At 41.0% G+C, this 17,181-nt stretch overlaps 1 protein-coding gene across 2 annotated transcripts in view; it reads left to right on the forward strand.

Annotated features, from left to right (window-relative positions):
- Nucleotides 1–17,181, forward strand: part of LOC122797136 (serum paraoxonase/arylesterase 2-like) — a 695,627-nt gene that overhangs the window by 333,954 nt on the left and 344,492 nt on the right. The gene's annotated exons all lie outside the window — the stretch shown is intronic.

Genomic DNA, 17,181 nt, shown 5'->3' on the forward strand with positions numbered 1-17,181 from the left:
GGCATTTAGCTTGAGGCCATGACTTTTACACCAGGTGTCTGTCTCAGTAAGGCCCTTTTGGAGGATGTCTGTGTCAGCTGGAGAGTCAATTATGGCTCCCAGTTTGTAGTCATCGGCGAACTTAGTTAGCCATAGTCCTCCTGTGTTTGCCTGTACTTCTGAGAAGTATATGCCGAACAGTAGGGGTCCCGGGACCAAGCCTTGCAGGACACCACTTGTGACTGGTTTAGAGTCGGACCTGGAGCCCACTATTCTTACCGTGTGAGTTCTGCATGTAAGCCAGTTAGCAACCCATCTTGTGATGTAGGGGTTTATGTTCAGGCTGGTGAGTTTTTCTGTAATACCAGAGTGGGGAATTTTGTCGAAAGCCTTGGTGAGGTCAAGGTAGGCTGTGTGAACCACCTTTCCCTCATCTATGGCCTTGGTGACTGTCTCGAAGTCAACCAGGTTTAGTAGGCATGATCTGCCCTTAACAAAGCCGAACTGGATCGGGCCAAGTGTTTGGAGGTTCCCAATGTCTTTGTCAATGAGTTTCATGATGATGTGCTCCATAGCCTTGCAGACCAGGCTAGTCAGGTTTATGGAGTGATAGTTGCTAGGGTCAGTTGTGGCCCCTCCTTTGTGGAGAGGAATAACCATTGCTGTGCGCCATTCTATGGGCACATAGCCTGTGGAGAGGCTGAGGTTGAACAGCGTGTTTAGGTGGAGGGTTAGTTTGTTCTGTAGTTCGTGCAAGACGCAGCCTGGGACACCATCTGGTTCCATTGACGCTGTTTTTTTGGCTTTTGAAAGGGCTGTTTTCACTGTGCAGCTGTGATTTTTGGGACACTACACTTTTCCTGTATTGTTGTGGGCCCTTTTGGAGGTGAGAGGGGGATGAAGCTTGCACTGAATCTATCTGCCAGGATGTTGGCAATATCAGTAGTTTCAGTATATTCTGTGCTATTTTGCACTAGTTCAGTGCATATCTGCGAGTTGCCACTTAGATTCTTAACATAGCTAAAGAAGGCTTTGTGGTTATCTTTTGAATCTTTGGCTGTTTTTCTTTCAAAGTTAGCCTTGGATGATTTCATGAGGGACCTCAGTTTCTTACTGATACTGATCAGGGATGTCTTTCCTTCTTGGGATTTGCGTTTTTTCTGAATTAGTTTCCTCCTTCTGTTGTATAGACTGTTTATTGCAGGGGTCCACCAAACTGGTTTCCTTCTCTTAGAGGAGTGAGTCTTGGTTTTGCTAGGGATGGCACGATCCATGCATCCTTCTAGGTGCTCATAGAGTGCATTTGTAAAGGTTTCTGTATCTTGGGCAGTGTTATCCTTTAGCGTGGGGGCTGTGAAACCTACCACCTCTGTCTTAAGTAAGGTGAAGTTTGCTTTAGAAAATTTTTTTTACTGTGGTTTCCTTAGTTGGGGTGGTGGTGGGGTGTGGACATCCAGAGTGATTAGTTTATGGTCTGATCTAACCAGTGACGGGTTGACCTCCGATGTGGAACACCTGTCGCCCTTGTTGGTGATGACCAGGTCCAATATGTTCTCACCTCTGGTAGGGGAGTTTACCAGGTGAGCCAGGGCGTTTGAGTTGATGAATTCCAGGAAGTGCTTGGCCTGGGAATTTGTACTCTAGTAGTTTTCCCAGTGAATGGTAGGGTAATTGAAATCGCCCAGTATCAGGGTGTTTGGTAGGACCTTCATGTTTTCCAGTGTCTCCAGGAAGGTGGAGTGGTGGTCCTGGGTCATGGAGGGTGATCTGTAACATGCCACAATTTTCATTGCAGATTTGCCTGATGTTAGTTGCACATGGATGATCTCAGAGGTATCATGCTGCGCCACTAACCTGGAGGTGTAGGTTTCCTTGATGACCCCCTCCTTTTGTGTTTTGGTCCATGTTCTGTGGCCGAAACGTGTGGTATGAGTTGTAGCCCGGTAGTGCTGGGGCGCTGTCTAGAGCCTTGAACCAGGTTTCAGTTACTGCACAGATGTCGACTTTCTCCATACTGAGGAGTGTTTCGAGCACATGCATTTTGAGATTTAAACTCCTGGCGCTGAGTAGCATAACCGTCAGTTTTTTGTTAATTGTGCTGTTTATGGAGGTGGGTTTGACTTTTGATCCTTGCCTAAAAAAGCACTATGGGGGCAACAAGAGCCTTGGCCAGTATTTGAAAGCCTAAGGGTGACAGGTGCAAGCCATCTCTTGTGAAGCAAAGCGGCTTGTCGAGCATGTCGTCCCAGGCTGACAGACAGTGGATCCCCTTTGAATGACACCAGAAGCTTAGCCATTTGTTGAAATTGCTTTATACTGAGGTATCATTCTAGGTGAGGGCAGGATGCTACTCAGGGTCAGGGTCATACCAGCCTGGGCTACATGATCAGAGAGCTCTTCCATGTCTCTCTTCATGTAGTCCAGGGAGGTACATCTCAAGTCATTCACACCAACATGAACAATGACAGAGTCATATTTGTACTTGTTCTGGAGTGACCTGAGTGCTTGTGTTATGTGGCAAATTCTGGCTCCCGACAGGCAGCTAACAGGAACCTTCTGCTTATCCAGCCTAGTGAGTGGGACGTCAGTGTGCCTGACTATAGAGTCACCTATTACTAGTGTGTTAGGTATGTTATTTCTTCTTAAGGGCTGTGATTGTGCGGCACACTGATTTTGTGTTGTCTGGTTTGTGACGGGAAGTGCAGGTTGTTTGGGTGTCTGCTTTGGAGGTCTCTGATGCTTTTGCAGGTTTTTATTTAGAGCCTTCAAGTATGATTTTGCGTATTTATGTGTATTCTTTGCCAGTGCTGTTTTAGTAGGTCTGTGTGCAGCTGGAGTTGTGATGCAAGCGTTAACCTTCTCCTCTTGACTGCCTGTTCCAGTCTTGGGTGGAGACGGCTTAGTTTCCAGTTTGGCTGTATAGTTGCATCTCTTGCATATGTTAGTGTTTTGTGGTAGGAGGAGAGGGTTGTCTGTGTACATGAGGCAGTTGTAACATTGCCTCAGGATACCCAGATTCACCAGCTGGACTGGAGAGTGCACCTGAAGTTGCCCTTTGTTCATGCCTGAATAGTAGGGTGAGCTGCTTAGTCGCTTGGTTGGTGAGAGGTGAATAAAGAGCCTTGCCCTGCTGGGCAATCAGTGTCCGGGTATATTAGTGCTTGCTATTAGGTCTGAGCAAGTGCTGGGCTGTAAGATGCCTTTTGAGTGCTTCGGTTGAGAGTTAGACTAGTTTCAAGGGAAAAACTGAAGAGGAGACTTAGTGGAGCCGGGAATAATTTAACCATAGCTAACCGGCACTGCCCGGTGTGCAAACGCATTTTTTATAGTAGGGACATGAAAGAGATAGAAATTAGCCCAAAATGGACAATAAACTACTAACTTCTGGGCTGGAACCACTCCTCCAGGGACAGATAGGTTGCTCAAAGCTTCCCTCTCTCACAGGTGAACAGATAAACTTCCTTCTATCCAAGTAAGGTATGGGCAACTGAGAAACTATTATCACAGCCCTGAATTCAGCACTAGCCTCAAAAATGGACTAGACTAGCTTAGAAAGGTGGGAAACCAGGATTTATTTATTTATTTTATTGAAAAGATAAGGCAAAAACAGTAAAAAAAAATACACTTAACAGCTTTAAACGACTAGAAACGATCAGAAAACGCTATCGCACTTTAGTGTGTAGCGTACAACAGTTAAACAAATTATTTAAACAAAAAACGTTTTAAAAGTGCAGGCAGTCAAATAAGTACAATATGTGAAAAAAACATGCTTTTAAATCACAATAAACACTGGAAATCTGTGTTTAGGCGGAAAACAGTTAAGTACAGTAAGAAATTAGAAAACTGATACTTAATCACTCCAAAGTCTCTCTCTTAAGCTAGAAGGCTTGTATCACTTTTAAGGCTTTCTAGTGCTAGTTGATCATGAATTGTCCCTAGACAGGGGATGCTGCTGGTATCACTGACAGTACTTTTTTGTTACTGTCATCTTCATCATCCTGTTTAATATCATCCTTTGTGATGTACTGTAGTGTCCTCTCATTGTGGTGCATTGCAAAGTTAATGTAAATTGTATTGTTGGAGAATGAAAAGCTGGTTTTGAATATCAGCCTCTCCACTTTTTTTTAAAAAAGTGTGTTAACCGGGTAAGCCTATTGGATACAATTGTCCCTTTTCAGGGGCAACTTGAGAGCACCGTTTAGTTTAATGACTTGATCAGAGTTGTGCAGCAGGAAATTGGAACTGGAAGGAGTCAAACCCCACACCCTTTGTTATAGGTGGGAGCTCATTAACAGTTGCATAATTCCTTGATCAGAGATAGTATTGTTTGATGCAATAAAAGTGATCGAGCTAGTGGTAGATTACAGAAAGAATAGTAAATACATTCTGATATAGGGGATGAGGTACTGCTGATATGTTTACAGAAAAATAAGACTTATAAACTGTTTTTTTACAAGTTGCATCTTTTAAAAATGCAATGAAACTAAATATATTTGGTCAATTGCAATGTGAGAGCCTTGACATGGTTAAAATATTCACAGCATGCAAGAGCAGAAGCGTCTGTGCATTGATGCTGGGAACATCTCTGATATTTTCAGTACTTTATTTTATTTTACATTTGTTGACCGGGATAGTCTTACTGGATACATGTCCATTACTTTAATGAACGTTTCCAAGGTTGGTATTTCTAGTAACATACTGATAATTCCAGTTAATGTAAAATGCAGTGTAGTGGTCTCCACTTCAGAAATAAGAATGCAGTACAAGATCAAAGAGAGGAATAATCTCGAAGGCACATAAACTTGTAAGATACAATTGACATGCTTGACTAGGCTTTCAAACACTTGGTGGTCATTAGCTTAGTATACACCTGTGAACCTATAACTGATTATAAGCTGCAAAAACAGAAGCAAATGATGATATTTTGTAAAATTGTGCAGATTAATTTTTTTTGTTTGGGGTGCTTGCCAGATGAATGTCGTATTGAAATACTGCTTGATGAAAGTCGAAATCTAAACCAACTGTACTGAAGTTCTGACTATTGCAACAGAAAGTGGGACCTTCAGAAAAGGGTAGGAGCAAATTACATAGAAATGGAAACTGTGGGAACAATACATGCAGAAAAATGTTTTGGAGGAATGAGGGGTAAGATGAAGCAGGAACTGAACAATGTATGTAATATTGGATTGATTATATTGCGTAGAAGAATATGTCATGTATTGTTTGTAGATGTGAACTTTTTAATATGGTTTGAACACAAGTGATACTTCAATAAGGCTGTTTTTTTAAAGGCATACAACAGGTAAGACATGCAACGTTGTTAGAATGTGCAAGGGGACGACACATGCTTTTAAAGTAGCATGTGTTAGTAACATTAGAAAGTTAGACTAATAATGAGTAAAATATGAAAAACAATGTAACAAAAAGTGAATGTATTTGCAGTAATGCAAAAGCTGTACTTTCACAGTTATGCAACAATAGTTTTTAAATGATGATAAAAAGAAATACTAAATTATACACATTTATACCTTGAGGAAAAAAAATGGTATTGGGCATAAAGTACTGCTTGATGTAGTGCTAGTAATTCCTCATCGTAGAAGAATAGCTGTTCTTAGAAGTACAAGAGTAAGGGCTGGTTTACTGTCAAAAGGAGGAAAGTGAGGTACACAACGGGCACCTCCTCGACAATGGTAAGAGCGACAGTATGTCGATGTTCAAGTGTACGTCCGTTAATAAGGACCTACACAAGGCAGGGACACGAAGCATGGCTGGCAACGGCAACTGTCTACATGAATATCGACACAGCATTGCCAATGTCGCTGCATCGACCTTTGGATCTACTTAATATTCATGAGTTAAGCATATGTGTCACTTAAAACAACTTTTGCAGTTTACAATTTCAAGCTTTTGATAGTAATCCGTAAGACCTTAAACTTGGTGAATCTTGTTTATTATCAAACAAACAGCCTATCTGAATGGGTTAACACTAGTTTTTGTTTTGAGCAAGGCATGCTTAGAATCTACATAAAACCCCATGAGGCCTGAACAAACTGATCAAATTTGTCCACTGATGGCACGAACTACCTTTGGCATTTTGTCTGCAAATGAGATATTCCAGAGAGCAATGATAAGAACTGTAGATGGTCTGGAAGATATAGCTAACATAATTAATGATCCGTTGTGTGGTGACAGTAAACAGGAGCATAACTTGAGGATTATCAAGTTAATGAGCAGCCTGAGCTGGTACACTGGAAACTGAGCAGGGATGTGAATATTTGTATGACTCATTTGAAATGTATGATCAACATTCTGCTGTCAAAAGGTATAGCACCAGATTTTGACAAACTGAGAGCCATTATATTATACTTATGCCAAACCTAGAAGACAGACAATCCCTTGTGATATTCCTGGGAATAAACATCCTAGCATTTTGAAAATTAAAGAAAAATGTAAATTTTGCTGTTAACTTTTTTTAGAAGTTTTTGCTGAGGATTTGTCCGTGTACCCTCTGAAATCTGTGCACTATGGAGAAGGATGAATACATGGATGTCCTTCAAGGATGCATCTGCAGTCATAACATATGGGTTGTCCTGCCTCAGGCAGCCCTTCGGTCAGATTCCAAAGTGGTCTCTTCACCGGGCTGTCGCACATCACCCGACATCACCCGGCCATAGTAGCTATAAAGGCATCAGCATTTCCCCAATTTCTCTTCTCTCCCTCTGCCGAAGCAAGCTAAGCGCAAGCTTCGCTAGGTCAGATCCAGAGATTTCAGGAAGACTCGCTACTAGAAGACTTCTAAAGCCATCCTTCTCTTGCTGCCTCAGTTCTTGCCAGACAAAAGCTGTTTAAAAGCAAAAAACATATACCTCATTGTGGGGCTCTTACTGCCTTCACCTCCTAGGCCACCTTCACGGCGCTTCCGCTCTTTTGCCCCTGTAGCTTCCTTCAACAGACGGTGCACGCTTGTGCTGGTCGGAGTTTTTTGAAGAGTTGATGGCCGGTCGCTTAGACTGCTAAATAGTTTTTCGGAACTCTTTTGAACAGCTGGCCAAAAGCGCGAGAAAAGACAAAGGACCGACATTTTCAGGCTCATCCGAAACACGGTTACCCGCACGCGGTGTCTCTGTCTTCGGTGAAACAGGTCCTCGGTTCTTCCTTCGGCCTGGCTCGCCGAACCGGTATCCCGGGTCCTTGACGGGCCGCTGAGTCGACCGGCTAGAGGCACCTACCCGAGAAAGCAGGCACACAGAATGGTCCGACGAAATTCCGCACACAAGAAGACTCCACTACTGATCCGTCCGGACCCTCTACTTCTATGTCACTCTAGCAAACTCTTCCAAAACTTTAAAGTGCAGCTTCTTCCAAGGCTAACCTTAAAGCTCCCCTCTAGAGTCACCCCCTCAGTTCAGGCTCACTCAACTTCCTCTTTCTCTCAGACTTCTCTGATCAGGGGATCCCAACCTCTCACTGTGAGGGAGGCCTCAACCTCTGAAAGACAGGGCCCACCTCACCCTCCTGAAACTTCTCTGGACTCCTACCCCTCCGGATCTCTCTGGGACCATGATCACTCAGGAAGGACCATACTCACCTTATGAGGATTAGGATGCAGAAGACTCAATCCCTGATACCTCCCAGAAAATTATTTCTTTGAAACTCAGACAAACCATCTGGGAACATTTTTCTGCAGGGTCAAGGAATCGATTCTGAGGAATGGGGCTAACACTTCCTTGACTTTTTACAACATAGGCCTTTTAGGCCACACCACAGAGCTAAGGACTTTTGATGATGCATACAATGATGCCAGTACTGCCAGTGCCTCTCTCCCCTGATGCTCCTGCAGAACCTGCATAGCCTGACAGATTCCCTGTTACCACTATACAGGCACACCCTGCTCATGCCCAGAAGGAGGGAAACAGGGTCTCGCTGGCTCACTACCAAAAACTCTGCCCCTGCCAGGTGTTACACCAGAGAAGAGAAAAAGAACGCTCTGGAAAGAGAATCAAGAGCATTAGAGAGATTACTCTTTCTGCAGGGCTTTAAACTGTCAATTTCACATGATACAATTACAGTTTTTTCAGTAGATGAATAAAAAAGCTTTCCTCTCCTGAACCTTTTCTACCTCCTAGGTCCCTTTGAACCTTGGTCCATCAGCTCCAGCAAAAATTTTTTCAAGCTTAAAAGCTCAGTATGATGCACTGGGCTTTCATTTAAGACAGCTATGACTAGCAGTGATTCAAGGCATAGCTGGCTAAAGAAGCAGACTTGCAATTGCTAAAGAAGTCCTAAACTCCTATGACCCTATGGAAGTTTAAAGTTTTGCCTACTGCAGGAGTTAAAAAAGAAGAAGAAGAAAAAAAGCAAATGTGTGCAAACAGTCAAGGGAATTCTGGGTCCAACCTCCAAGGTTCACATTTTCTGCAGGTCCAACCTCCAAGGTCTGCAGACACCACCTCCAGAGAGGCAGAAATAGATGCCCAAGAGGCAGAGGTCAATCAAGGGTGCCTCCTTCAAAGGTGCAGTCAGTGGCTGCCAGGGTCAACCAGAGGAGTACCACAGCAGCCACCCTACCCACACTTCCACAGGACAGACACAATGACTTGGCTCTGATTCCGCCTACCAGGGAACAACTGCCTCGCTGAAGGGGCTAGCTGAAGCAAAATGGGAAGCAGCATTGAAGGAGAGACAAATGACTTTTTAAACATTAGACAAGGCACAAAGGCCTCATTTCCACTGCACACTTCAAAGAAAAAAGGCAAGACCACAGCACCAATTTCAAAAGAAAGGAAAAACAAAGAATTACACACATTACACAGGAGAAGGAGAAGTCTAAAATCATCAGGAAACTAAATAAGGAGAAGAGCCATACCAAGAGGTTCTACCTAACAGGCAAGATCTACTTAGGACACCTATTCTCGACTTGTCCCTATTAAAATTCAAGATTGATTTGTACAAAACTCATTTTATGCCCAACGAACACAACTTAATCATTATCGTCTCAGAGCATTGTCCTTATTCCCCCTGGCGATCTCATTACCTTCAACGCCTCAGAGATGCTGGACTCTACAGCCTCATTATCCTCATCACCGCAGCCCTTTATTGCAGGTGACTCTATCAGCTTTGAGTATTCACCTTCACTTTGGTATCATCAGAGCATTATCAGTTCTCAGCATTGCCCAGTAATTGCCTTACAGTTTGACTGCCTATCAAATACTGCAACTAGAGGAAATCTACAAGGATTTACAAGTAATCCTAATAAACTGCCTGGTGCCTTGGGATGCACAGTACACACTTCACACACAGAAAATCTACAGAAGCCTGATAGCTGCCCAATACAAAAGCAACAAGATTTTAATACACAGAACAATCTCAATAACTCAATAAGCCCAAAACTAAAGAAAAACAAAACAACTGAAGACAAGACTTCATGGATACTCAGATCCCCAACTCCGCTACATAGCAACTAGAAGTCTACCACTGGGCATTGACAAGACAAACTTGAGAAAAGTACAAAAAAACAACTGGCCCTGGGGGACATGGCATCTAACAAGACCTAAACCATGTTTACAATCATTCCATACCTGAATGAGAAAAATTCATGGCTAAGTGCATAAGCTTGAAGCAGACTTCCCACAGACAGAGTTTCCACAAACAGAAACCATCTTTCCCATCACCAAATCCCACTCAGACCTGTCACCTGGGCCAGCACAAGACCTAGGCTGGGTAATCCAAGGCACAACCAAGTGACCAAAAGCCCACATCACCACGCTTACTAGAAGTGCTGCACATTAAACAAGACCCTGATGAAGCCACTAAAGTCCCATATCCAGCATCTGCTGCTGAGACGGACAATAAATCACACATAACAAGTGATCGCAAACAGGCCTTCATGCAATCATACACATAGGATGGATTCGGACCTGCTGAACCTGGGCCTGAATCCCAAATATCAAAGTCTCAACAGATTCGGTAGGACACTTCATTCACTATTTGAATTCAACTAGAGTCATGTGGGATGACAACGAATGGATCCTAACATTTTATCTCAGTCTGCAGGATCTTAAGGGACAAAGAGGCGGCATAGTTGAAAAGCATACTCCCTGCCAAAGACAGGCCACTCTTAAACCATTCAGATCAAAATTATCTGGATCACATTGTAATAGCACAGACATCAGAGGACCAAATCCTACTGTTTCCTAGAACTGTTTACAAGAATCTTCACTTCAGATTGTTGCTTCCTTCCTTTCAGCGATTTACAACATGGACAAAATGTCTCCTCTCCACCTCTCCTCTCTCACCTTCTCCAAGGATCAAAAATATAAAACCCCAAGGAAACCACCTCTTAGCATAAGATCTTCAATTCAGCAAAAAATCTCAAGTTCACCCTCCCTGAACCAATCCCTTCTTTCAACTTACAGTTCTTATCTTGGAGAAGTGTACAACAGCTAAACCTCCCTTTTCTTCTACCACTCATCCCAACTGGGGTCTTTTAAAAAGTGCAGCAAAATGTAACTTCTCCAACCAAACCAGATAAAACTGCATGGATCTGAGCTTTTTTCATGCCAAATTAAATATCCTAAGTAAGGGGTATCCAGGCCCAAGATTTACCTTACCTTGAATTTAACCTGAACTCCCAGAAAAACTCAGCACTTGGATGTCATTACAACTGTTACAACTTCTGGACCCTTGCAAGACTTTATGACAAATCATGCACCAGCTCGGTAACTGATGCAACAGGGGACTTCTTAAAAGCAATCTCCAGTAAGACAAACAACTTGAACCAGGAAATTGCATTACCCGATGCTACTCAAAACTGAACAGAACAGCTCCTGAAAATATCAGGCCCAGGGAAAGACATGCAGCCACCACTACAGCACACACTTCAGGAGTGGCCAGCAAAGACACTGTGGAGCTTGCATTATACATTGGCGGCACATACAGCTAAAATACAATTTCTCAGCGAATATGCAGCTCCAGTTACAAAATTGCATCTCACCTCTACAGATCCTACAAGACAGAGTTGAGTTTGGCTACAGGCCCTCCCCTACCAAGAGCTTTTTTCACAGATACTGCCTTGCTTTACACCATACCTTTTGTACCCAGATCATTCCTTGATTACGATAGGTATGTTTCGCATACATCAGGACTACAGTCTCCTTCCCCTTATGCATCCCTTATTCTATAGGTAGGTACCCCTTCCTTTCTATTCCTTCTGGGATTATACTCATCATTAGAACCTACTTAGGTATGTGAATGTATTATATGTATGTATATTATATATATATATATATATATATATATATATATATATATATTCCTATTTTCTATTGTACTCTATTTCTTCTTTTATTTCTAAGGCCCTTGGGGCAGGCACCTGGCATCCAAGAGGTTTTATATGAGGGGTAATGGCGTGGCAGATATATATATATATATATATATATATGAATATATATACGTGGCCAGTATGACATACCCCGAACGTACTCAAAGCCGATTTAAATACGATCAGATTTATCCTGATATTAAGGACTGCAGATGCATAGATATATTTTATTCTTTTCGCACACATTTTCACTGATTCAGGGTTTGCAAATACAACCATTAAACTTTCAGTTGGCACTCGTCCTAAATGTGCTATACATTACTGTGCCATGAAGGAGGCTTTTAGAGCCTGATGTTATATGGGATTGGTCAGTGTAACAGTACAAAAGCTGTAAGTTATTGAAGGTCCTTGTGACAAATGAGCCAATGCAGAATTGTTTTGATATGCTAAAGCAGTTGTCTTGCAAATGGATGCAAATCAGTGTGGTCTAGAAACTGTGTTACCTACAAGAGGACAAATCAGTTGTATATGGTTTGAGGACACCTCCTAGAGTACAGATTGCATATTTTTCAGATTGAGAAAGTGATATTAACGGTTTATGTATGTAAAACAATTCCCGAAATATACTTTGGTAAATCAGTGTTAATAAAAACAGATGATTTCTTTGCTTATACATTTGTTGACCTGAGAATTACAGTAATCCAAGGATAATTTTCAGCCATGTGCTTGTACATATCATGTATATTCAGAGTGTGGTTTCTCTCCATGTGTAAACTACTGTGTTCTGCAGTGTCTTTTCTATTATTTGCACAATTTTGCACTGCAGTAAGATAACTGTTGATGTATTTAGTTCTCTGTTTTGGAATGTAGCCTTGGTTGAGACTGAAACTGGCCATTTGTGATCAATGCTGTATCCTAGTTAACAAATTCAGATAAAAAAATAAGTCATACAGTGTTTATGAAAATATAATGTGGTCAGTGACACACAATGCTACATCTTATTAAATAGAATGATGCTCATCTTCATTCGGCTTTTCCCGGTTAGGGGTCACCACAGTGGATCACCTGTCCGCTCATAATTGGCAGTGGAGTTTTGCAGTGTCGAGTTGCCAACCCGGTGCCAAACCTTCCACAGAAGGCACACACATGCACGCACACACCTAGGGCCAATTTAGTGTCCAATCCACCTACAGCATGTTTTTGGTTTGTGGGAAGAAACCGGAGCACCTGGGGAAAACCCACATGACCACAGGGAGGACATGCAGACTCCGCACAGAAGGTACCCCAACCGAGAATCGAAGCAGAGAACCTCTTGTGAGGTGGCAGTGCTAACCGCTGCACCACTGCAGTCACCCCTAAATAGAATGATGCTTATAGTGCATTAAATATATTGGGATTAACCACAATCCTCTTACATTTACAGCAGTGAGATGTACAATTAACATAACACAAACAGTACAAATTGTAGCTGTTAGTTGGGGACCCATGTTAATAGGTTAAAGGAGAGGGAGCATGAGGTTTGTGTGTAATGGAAACGAAAGTTACAGTAAGAAAAAGAAAGGGACTGAGTAGGCTGTAAAGGCTGGGTTGTTCTCACAAGAGTTATTTACAGTATGTGCAATTATTTATAGGACCACCCTGTGTCTGAGTAAAAGTTTTCATAGTTTAAGTGGAGCTAGGTGGGACAGTAATGAAGAGGTATCTAAAGTTTATTGTCAAAACAGTGGCATTTAGTAGCTATCTGTGGTGTGTTTTTAAGGGTTTACAGAAGTTATCTAGATGGTGGAGTTTGGAAGTAGGTTGTTACATTTTAATGTTGTCAGTTTAGGAAAAGATTTTTCTGTTATGACTGTTGTATAGCATGTATAGATTAGTAGACTGGCACAAGTGTTTCTGCAGATATGTGCAGTGTGCTTAAAGTGAAAGATGTTTTTAAGCGGGGGCAGTAATGGTCAGTTCAGTTTATATGTCAAAGTATTGAGAGGACGGGAAGCTCTTACTTCTGCTGGGAGCCATTTAGATGTCTTAACTGTTACAAAGTAGTGCTGATAGTGGGGGCTGAAGTAGATGAACCTGAAAACGTTGTTTTTAGTTTGATTGCGTTGTCTATATGAACATGGTAGATCAATGATGAGTGAACATTCAAGTCAAGATAAAAGCACATTGAAAACGATGACCTACCTTATTTCCTTGTTGAGGAGTAAGCATGTTTATATGCTACCACAAGCTGGGAAAGGACTTTAATGGATTGTTGTTGTCGAGTATGATGTTGGAGTGATGATGTTTGGTCCAGAATTAATCCCAGGTATCTTTGTGGCAGGTGATATGATCTGGTATAGTGATTGATGTAGAGGAAGGTGGTCTTCTGGTGCTGAAAACCATAACCATAGATTTGTTAGTGTGAAGAATAGTTTGTATGGCAAATCAGCTCCAGAGAAGTTTTAATATCCGTTTGCATTAAGGAGTTTGTGTACTGGAAGATCTGAAGATAAGATATCAGCATAAGGATATAATTAAGTGAGGTAGATCACAACAAAGATGGTTAGCAAATATAGAGAATAGGAGGGGACCTAGTACTGAGCCTTATGGTATACCAGTGTTAGTCAAGAAAGGCAGTGGCGGTGGATTGTTGGTTTATACGGTGAAGGTTCTTTTGACAAGATGCATTTGACCTGTGTACAGACTTTGTCGGACATTTTGCATTTTTGTTTGAGTTTGGCCAATATGATGTTATGATTAATGCATTCAAAGTCTCTTTCAGGGTCAATAAATGTTCTGGAAACAAAAGCCACCTTTTAACAGAATCTGCAACTTAATTAAAAAGCTGTGGTAAATATTTTAGCTTTTGTTTACATTTTAGCAAAATAGGGCAGCCGCGGTGGTGCAGCGGTTAGCGTTGCCACCTCACTGCAAGAGGTTCTCCGGTTCGATCCTCGGCTGGGGTGCCTTCTGTGTGGAGTCTGTATGTCCTCCCTGTGGTTGCGTGTATTTCCTCTGGGTGCTCTGGTTTCCTCCCACATCCCAAAGACATGCTGTAGGTGGATTGGACACTCTAAAATTGGCCCTAGGCATGAGTGCGTGTGTGTGCCTTCTGTGGAAGGTTGGGTGCCGGGCTGGCAACTTGACACCGTAAAACTCCACTGCCAATCATAAAGCGGACAGTTGATCCGCTGTGGCGACCCCTAACCAGGAAAAGCCGAAAGAAGAAGAATTTACTTTTTAGTAAATTGTATGCCTTCAACACATGTATAAACATGTTGTAAATTTGTTCTTCTTTTCAGTGCTGTCTGCATAGCGGAAAGAGATGAAACACTACTATGCTTGTTTATAAGGGCTTATGTACCAAGTCATGACAAATGTTACCAACTGTTTTGATTTAGCACGGAGATTCATTTTATATTCTGGATATGCATTGCATTCCTTACCCTGAACAGAAGTCATTTACCACTCCGTCTATCAGTGTGAAATCAAGTGCCATAAAAGTTTGCATTCTGTGTATTAGATGCCACATTTCAATCACCCTACCATAGTTATTAGTAAATTTCTTTGGAAATTGCTCTTGAACTCCCAAGCACATGCCACAGATGTGGCTATTTCTTCTTTCAAGATTTACATGCAGGTCGATCATGAACTGACTAAGCATTGTTGTCCTGATCAGTACAAGGATTTTTTTTTGCATTTTTATGCATAAGAATACACTTTTGCTGAAAAAACTCCTTTATTTACAAATATCGTTAACTTCCCCATACAGAAATTGTAATACAACTCCTGCTAAGGTAGCAGACTTGTTTTTTTTAAGACACCAATAATCAGCATTTTTGCCTTAGTGAGTGACCACTGCATTTCTTTTCCTCAGCAGATTGAGCTTGTGGTATCCTGATTATTTCTCCTTTTCTAGAGATACAGTAACTTTGGAGTTAATGCATACCTTCAGCAAATGTGTGGAGTGTTCCAGCCCCCTTCCCACTATGTTGCAGATTTTAAGGAAGTCTGTAGAACCTGTGAGGTACTTTTTCCTTCAAGAATGCCAAGCAGTGGGTCACTCGCATGATAAATATTGATTTAATGAAGGGAGGGTAAGGGTGGCATACATTTATTATGAAGGCGGAAGATTATGTAAAAATGTGTTTATGTTAACAGATGAACATTTGTTAACAATTAAGTTTAACAGATATTTTTAAAGCTTAAATTGGGGTTCAATTGAACTCTTGGATTTTTATTAAAATTCTTTAGTCAACAAACCAAGCACTGGTACATATTGTAGTGTACAAAAGGTTTGCAGCTCTGCTGTTTACATCAGGCATGTCAGTAAACGGATGAAAACTGAACCATTCGGTATATTTGTGGATTACAAATTAAATACTATTATGCAGTGAATGTATTTTTACTTTAGAAACGTGGCATTTTTTGTGACCTCAAAAAAGGTTTAGTACTTCAGGTGAAGTACAAACTGGTTATTAAAGAAAGTGAAAGCCTTCACACTTGTATTCCAAAATCTGAAGGTGTAACTCCAGTGTGTAAAATGACACACTACAGTACACTTTAATATTACCTTGGGCAATATTTCATGGAAAATATTTTGGACAATATTTTAATGATAAATAATTTAAGCAATCCAAAGTGGTGGATTTAATGGGAGTCATTGTGCCACCCATTTCCACCTATTTACCATTAGCAGAATGGGAAGATACAGGGCTGAGAATTGTATCTGGTTTCATTGAAGTAATTTATATCTGTGATCTTGTGGAAAGAAGCAACTTAGGCTTTACAAAAGTTCTACTACTATTACTATTTTTTTAAATACTCCTGCACCATCTCTGACACCAGTATTATTTTTTTAGAAATGAAAGTTCCGTTTAACATGAACTGGTTTTAACATAAAAATATTTCTTAAACCAACTTTTGTTAATTCTTATTTTATGGAGTGGCAATTGCCATCCATCATATGCTGATGATAAACAAAGTTTATAAGAATTTCTAGACTTGCCATTAGTGGAGACGTTATTGTAACATGTTGAATTATAGGTTGATTTATTTAACAAAAGGGGGATGGGAGAAAATAGGTGGAAAGGGTAGCATTGATGAAGCAAAATATTGACGTGTATTATCCCTCTGTTTTATTGTATGGTTTATAAAACATTCAGATAGAGAACAGGCACAAAATGTCATCCTATGTATATTGTATGTACCTCAGATTCTAGAGAGGGACATAGTCAGAATTTGAAGTTTGTCAACAAGATGCCCCCCAGTTTGAAAAATATCTTAAAATATACAGATAGCCCTAAAGTTCCATCATACACCAGGAAATCGGTTATTCCCTAACTGTACTGTTAAGTACTATAAATATAGTGATTCTGGTCCAGTATTGAACTTGGTTAATACTGAAAGAGTCTATGGATCATGTGAACATTGATTGCAATACCAAGGATGCAGAAGCTATTGCAATATAGTGTGTGTGTGTGTGTGTGTGTGTGTGTGTGTGTGTGTGTGTGTGTGTGTGAAATATATATATATATATATATATAGATATATATATATATATATAGATATAGAGAGAGAGAGACACACACACACAATACCTTTATAAGCATTTAAGTGAGTTCAAAGAATGTAAAAAATATATATATGTTTTATCTTTGACATGGTCTGGATCTGGTTGGGACCTAGAGATGATTTTGTAGCCACCTTGAATTCCAAAGAAATGAGATGGCGAGCACAAATTGATACTATGACTACAAGTTTTTAAATAATATGCATGTTTTGTGAATAATTTTGGTGGTCTTAACTGTTAGAATTTATTATTGGCTGTTTGTGGTGTCATTTTTCTAACTGATATTTAATTATGTCATTGGGACTTATTTTTGGTTTTAATGAAGTCTCTG

Source organism: Protopterus annectens, chromosome 3.part0 (assembly GCF_019279795.1).
Source record: "Protopterus annectens isolate FY-2018-M chromosome 3.part0, PAN1.0, whole genome shotgun sequence".
NCBI classification, from domain to species: Eukaryota; Metazoa; Chordata; order Ceratodontiformes; family Protopteridae; genus Protopterus; species Protopterus annectens.